The sequence below is a fragment of the Ostrea edulis genome, chromosome 4, assembly GCF_947568905.1.
Source record: "Ostrea edulis chromosome 4, xbOstEdul1.1, whole genome shotgun sequence".
NCBI lineage: Eukaryota > Metazoa > Mollusca > Bivalvia > Ostreida > Ostreidae > Ostrea > Ostrea edulis.
In genome coordinates this window covers 79,158,501-79,166,014 of record NC_079167.1, presented here as the reverse complement: position 1 = coordinate 79,166,014, position 7,514 = coordinate 79,158,501, and positions in this window count along the sequence as shown.

The window sequence follows — 7,514 nt, the reverse complement described above, 5'->3', positions numbered from 1 at the left end:
TCAGTTGTGTATATATCTGTCTTATTAGTAACTCTCTCATTTGTGTCTATGTCTATCTTACTAGTAACTCTCTCATTTGTGTCTATGTCTGTCCTACTAGTAACTCTCTTATTTGTGTCTATGTCTGTCTTACTAGTAACTCTCTCATTTGTGTGTATGTCTGCCTTACTAGTAACTATCTCATTTCTTTCCATGTCTGTTTTACTAGTAACTATCTCATTTGTGTCTATGTCTGTCTTATTAGTAACTCTCGCATTTGTGTCTATGTCTGCCTTACTAGTAACTATCTCATTTGTTTCCATGTCTGTTTTACTAGTAACTCTCTCATTTGTGTATATATTTATCTTACTAGTAACTCTCTCATTTGTATCTATGTCTGCCTTACTTGTAACTCTCTCATTTGTGTCTATGTCTGTCTTACTAGTAACTCTCTCATTTGTGTCTATGTCTATCTTACTAGTAACTCTCTCATTTGTGTCTATGTCTATCTTACTAGTAACTCTCTCATTTGTGTCTATGTATATCTTACTAGTAACTCTCTCATTTATGTCTATGTCTATCTTACTAGTAACTCTCTCATTTATGTCTATGTCTATCTTACTAGTAACTCTCTCATTTATGTCTATGTCTATCTTACTAGTAACTCTCTCATTTGTGTCTATGTCTGTCTTACTAGTAACTCTCTCATTTATGTCTATGTCTATCTTACTAGTAACTCTCATTTGAGTCTATGTCTATCTTACTTGTAACTCTCTCATTTGTGTCCATGTTTATCTTACTAGTAACTCTCTCATTTATGTCTATGTCTATCTTACTAGTAACTCTCTCATTTATGTATATGTCTATCTTACTAGTAACTCTCTCATTTATGTCTATATCTATCTTACTAGTAACTCTCTCATTTATGTCTATGTCTATCTTACTAGTAACTCTCTCATTTGTGTCTATGTCTGTCTTACTTGTAACTCTCTCATTTGTGTCTATGTCTGTCTTACTTGTAACTCTCTCATTTGTGTCTATGTCTATCTTACTAGTAACTCTCTCATTTGTGTCAATGTCTATCTTACTAGTAACTCTCTCATTTGTGTCTATGTCTGTCTTACTAGTAACTCTCTCATTTGTGTCTATGTCTGTCGTAGTAGTAACTCTCTCATTTGTGTATATATCTATCTCACTAGTAACTCTCTCATTTGTGAAGCAAGCTAGTGAATATTAGTAACAATATACACTGTGTTAACAATGACATCGAGACAAGGAGGGTTTCTACGAATGGTATCTCTTACTTAGCTTTCTTTATGAATATTAAGAAACTGATTTAAGTTTAGTTTCCATTTTGTGATTACCTTGCTGGTCTTTGAGTAACAAAATACATATTAATTTGTTTTCATTTCAAAATAGAAATTGATACTAAAATCAGGAATAATCCACTTAATTTTACACTTCTGCTTCATACTTAGATACTTTATTGAAAGTAGACATTAACGGCAAACTGAGAACTCAACGTGATGATTCCAGCTTCTCCATCGTCAACTTCCCATATTTATGTTTTCACATGTATATCACAGTTTTAATTAATCTAATATTTTCCCAGCAAAAAATAATATCAATGTTTTGAATAATGAATTAATGATTAATTTAATGACAAATGTCAGTCATGTTCATAAGTCGTACAGAATAGATACTGCCTCCTACGGTAATCCAAAGCGAGAAGTTGTAAGCGAGTCACGAATTACTGTAAATTCCTGAATATACGCGAGGAATTTATTATTGCGTAGATAAGCGAGAAACATCATTCGGGAAATAAAATAACTCGATTTTAATTTTATAGAGCCAAAATACATGAAAAAACTCTTGATCAACAGAGCACTTGCGAATTTATTTTCTCGCGATTTGACGTCCATGAGTAATTTCGTGATAAGTACTCGCGTACATTAAGGAATCTAAAGTGTATCATGACGAGCCAGGAATGGCACTGCCTCCAAGGGAATTCATCAGCGAGATTGTTCATTACTTTTTTATCAAGTACGCCTTCTCTACCGAGTAAGGCGAGCCCAAATCCATCTATTATAGCGATCGAAGTACGAGATGACGGTCATACCTAACAGACCCCTCACACAGACTCCCCATGTAAACTGTGGCAAGCTGGTATTGATCCTAAAGTATCCATCGCAAGCCATAAGCTGTTATTCTAAGCAGTGCTAGTCCGTTATATCCGCTGATCCACCAAGCCACAACTTACAGCACTTAACAAATTCATATAGGCATAGATGCACGGCGCTATTACAAATTACGTCAAAGTAATGAAAGACGAAAATAACAAACAGCGATCAATCTCATGACTCTTTTAAGAAATACCAAATAGAGGATGGAGCAAACATGGCCCCTGGATATATCAGAGGTTGGGTCAGGTGCGTAGGAAGAGTAAGCATTCGGTCATTCTGAAAAGAGGATAGCAGAAAGAATATTTTGATTCAAATAGCATCACTCTAAAACCATATTAGAACTAAGATATTTCTTTGAAAGTAGTACAAGAGAGGACAAAAATAGGATGGGGTCATTTAAAATCTTCTCCTCAAGAACCACTGAGCCAAAAAAAGTTAACTTTACATGAAAACGGCCTGGCATAGTGTAGATTCACTCTCACCCACTTTTGGGCCTCAATGTTTTATATTTTCTACATTTCAATAATTCAACAATAGCAGGGGCATAATTGGTCATATTGATTATGAAGCCCAGACTTAGTTTTACATAGTAATATATGAGGACATATCTTGAAAACCCTCCACTTGTCATAACAGGGTCATGGGTAGTCATCAATGTATAACGATCCTATTATACCACAGTATGAGAATTCTATGCAACGCGTAATCTGATTGGTTTAAACAGTCACGTGCCAGGTTTGATAAAACTTCATATATCCCTCATATCTCCCTCTCAAACATCATATCTCCCCCATCATATTTCACCCCTCAGCAGCCCCGTGCATTTCCCATAATATTTAAATCAATGTAGACTACAGTTTATTGTGACGTTACAGTAAGTCCGAGTCAATGTACTTTCATAGTTCGTAAGGCACAAAAACTGGTTATCATATCACTGTATTGCGTTTTTTGTACCTTCTAAGACGTTGATGGCGCGGTGTTACCGATGGGGCGATCTAAGCTACATCCATTGTATAGATCCAATTTCAAATGCATTTTTGTAGCCTTGCTTTGTTTCCGTATAATAAACAATTTATTGCATGAATGTTCGCGAGATGTGAAGATTTAATCACCCAAGAAAAATCGTTGCCTTCAAGGAATATACTTTTTCTTGGGTGAATAAATCTTCATATCTCCCTCACTACAGTATCATGCAATAAATGTAAGGTGAAGATAACGAACAGTGATCAATCTCATAACTCCTATAAGCAATACAAAATAGATAGTTGGGCAAACACAGACCCATGTATAAATGTAAAATATTTCATATCTGGTAAATGGATCGTGTGATTTTGTAATCATGGTATTATTTTCAAGAATTTATTGAACAAAAGTATTCCACCGTAGAAATTTACAAAATTTTGATTACCGATTGATTTATTTACCCTAAAATTTTACATTTAAGTCCATGGAAAAAGTATGTTTGATTAAAATATTTTAAAAGAAAATTATTTTTCATGCAAATCTCTTGGTAAAAGGTTACATAAACTTTCAATTTATGAAAATATGAAATGTCATTAATCATCTACCGAACAAACTTTATAAAAGAATTAGATTTTCATTTTTACCAAGGGCAGAGAACTCTTCCAAGAAAGATCGGGTTCTAATTATTTAAATGTCATAAAAATTCGATCTACACTTCACTTTCATCATTATTTAAAATAAAAGTTTATTAGAAATTTATCAATATCCTTTTGTTATACATTGAATACCTTCCGGTAGTTAAAATTCAAGTTTGCTCAATTCATGAGTACCAGAAATAGAATAGGGTCACATCAGGAGATCAAAGTTTTAACTGCGAATATTTACAAAATCCATTATAACATTTTTGTCAACAGTAGAAAGGTCACGCTAAATCATATCAAATTTTCAAACATTCTCAAGTTGTGTGGATTCAAGTTTTTTCATGCCCCCTCAACTATACTCGGGGGCATATTGTTTTGTCTGCCCATGTCTCCGAAACTTTAACCTTGTTCATAAATTTTGAATGATGAGTGATCCGGTTCTCATGTTTCACGTGTGCATTTCCTATTATAAGACCATTCTGTTGAGACCAATGTCTTTAACCTTACTATCTAACCTGAGCTGAAAGCCCGACTGAGCTTTTCTAATCATCTGTTGTCTGTCGTCTATCTGTAAACATTTTTTTAAATGTTCGCCTACTGCACCAATACCACTGAAACTTGGTATAAATAATTCCTGTGTTCAGGGGTTTCAAGTTTATGCAAATATAGGACCATGCTGTTTTCAGATTTGTGGTAATCAAAAATGTATGACAGAACTCGCACTTGATCGATTTATATATATATACAATGCTAGATAAAAACTGCATATAACCAAATTTAATTGTAAAATTTGGTCTAATATCTTCTTCAACGACGGTTATATAATGCATTTGTGACAACATACTGCGCTCCTATTATTCAATATTGGACCATAACAACTACATTAAAACACATTATTTCTCGTTTTTACAATCGAACTGCGGACAAATACAAACATTACAACTGTAAAATTGTAAGGTTATCCATGACTGAATAATCTGTCCAACTTGCTGGAAACTTTAAAGATGGATTCTTCTCTCATTAATTGAAGACGTTGAGATACTATATTTTGTTTGCAACAACTATAGAATGGATGCATTCTTTTGAGACACGCAAATGTGGGTGTCAATGTTATTGTTTGTTAACGTGTAATTTCAAGTTCACACTATTTTCGTACGAAAGGATCTTGAAATTACATTTGTGCAGATGTAAACTATAAATACTTGTATTTTCTCTTAATCTACAGCATAACTACTACGTATAAACAAATTATATCTATTTGCATAGCAGAGCCTTAAACATTGACAAACTCAATAAGATATAATTTCCTCTGATAATTGTAGATTTTGCTCATCAATCCTTATTCCTGTCATACTTCTGCTACTTAATTTTTTTAATTTTGATTTTATATTGTTTAACGTCCCACCTGCGAATATTTCACTCATATGGAGACGTCACCACTGCCGGAGAAGGGCTGCAAAAGTTAGACCTAGATTCTCGGCGCTCACGGCCTTTAAGTAGGAATGGATCTTTATCGTGCCACACCTGCTGTGACACGGGATCTCGGTTTTTGCGGTCTCATCCGAAGGACCGCCCCCATTGTGTCACCTCTCACGACAAGCAAGGGGTGCTGAGTGTGACGGTATTCCATATATTGTGTACTGACATTATGAACTGCTCCCTTATCTTATTTCAAATGCATGTTACAATTACTACTTTCCTGGTTATGTAGTCAAGTGTTCAATAAAGTAGAAGCCATGCTTGCGTTCCTTTGTTCACCTGGAGTCATTTAAATGGACTTGTACGATCTGAACCTCGGAAGATCTATTCTAACCTGGATCCCCACGAGATATTATTTTTTTGGAAGTTGTTATATAATAATACTGGGGTGTGATAAGATACACAATGACATTAATAAATCAATTTGGGGTATCTGATTATATAAGAAAGAAAATGTTCTTCGCAGCATTTTACGGAATGAAATATTAGTAGTAGGGCATTTAAAATATCCATCTCCCGGGACATCATACAAATGATTTACAAATTTAACAAGATATCATATCAATGCCCTGTTTCTTTTGTCAATTACGATTAATTACTCTACTTTCGAATATATGTTCTTGTTTCGATTTTGTTCAACTACAAACAAAATTCAGTACTGCTAATTTTGTTCAAATGGAGAAATAAAATGATATTTTTGAGTAACATTGTTGCTGCCCAAAATAACTAACAATGTGCTTAAGGATTGACACCCCACCGCGATTTGATGTTTATACTGCCATGGAAGTTATAACTTGAAATGACCTACATACGTATAAGGGACATCACTTATGGTTTCTCTAAATTCCAGTATGCTGACCTGAACTACTTTATCACGGTATATTTAGTGATGACGATTTCATTTAACTCGCAAATATCGGAATATTTTGATATCGGCTATTTTACCATTATTTACTGAGATTCACTTATTGAATATCTGAAACCTTTATGATTACAAAGAGCATGCAATTTTGAAACTCCTTAATATGGATGACAGCTTCCTTTGCTCCTCCGCCTTGGCGATTTACTCCATCGTCCTTGCAATTTCGCTTTGTCCATCTTCGTCCTCGCATTTTCCCCATCTCCGTTCTAAATGGCCGTCCTCGCATTTTCCCATCTTTATCCTAAATGCAAAAGGGCGAGTGACCTGATCAGAATATGATAGATTTTGTTAATACTTCATTATGTATTACAAAACAGTAAATGCTACTCATCTCAACAGAATATCACAGTTGTTGAAGGAAAGTACCTTGTTGTCCTTAAAATGTCAGCAAATATGCATCCATGTGTATACCAATTAATCGAGAAATCATGATGAAGATATATTCTGATCATCAATCGATGAAGATTGCATGAAATATTACACAATGTCATTGGATAATTTGCATGTACTCCACAGTATTGATAGACTAGCTGATTACCATAAGATCAAACAAATCGTGAGTTATGCAACTACAGCTACATTTTGGACTCACAATTTGTTTTTAAATCATTGTTTCATGTTGTCCCTTGATCGCAGAGAGTAATTTATAAACATTGTTTCATGTTGTCCCTTGATCGCAGAGAGTAATTTATAAGATCCTCTTTAAGTGCTGGCTGCCGATCATTATCCAAAACACCTGTTCCGTCTACTCAAGTATTACTGTATAAAGAGCAATCAGCATCCGTCTTTCAGAAATGTGTATACATGTAAATGTATAAAACTTTCTTTTCCAATTATTTATTTTCATTCTGCAGAGGGAAATGTTGAAAAACTTTAAACTTCATCATGGTCATTAAATGCCTTAAACATAAGAAATATGACAACTGTTGATCGCCTTATCTTTTTTCAAATAAAACTTGTTTGTTGTTTTGAGAATTTGAATATGCAGACACTTGTCGTTTTGATATCAATGATACTGACTTTGCCATATGTATACCGTAAGTAAACAATATATTGTTTATATCTATTGTACTGTTAACTTTCTCGGTCGTAATACGGTCTAGTGAAGTGTTGTTACTAACATTACTACACCGTACTAACAATCAAACCGAAACAAGGTAAGGTCCCCATTTTCTACAGTTCAGTGCACCACATATTCCAATTTAGTTTTCTTCACACCATGTAATGAAACTAAACCAAGTTTAAGTAGTATCCATTTACCATCGTACATCAAAGTGTAGTTTACATTGTATAAATTTGCAACAAGATTATTATGTTTTACTCGACTTGGAAAATAGAAATGCATTT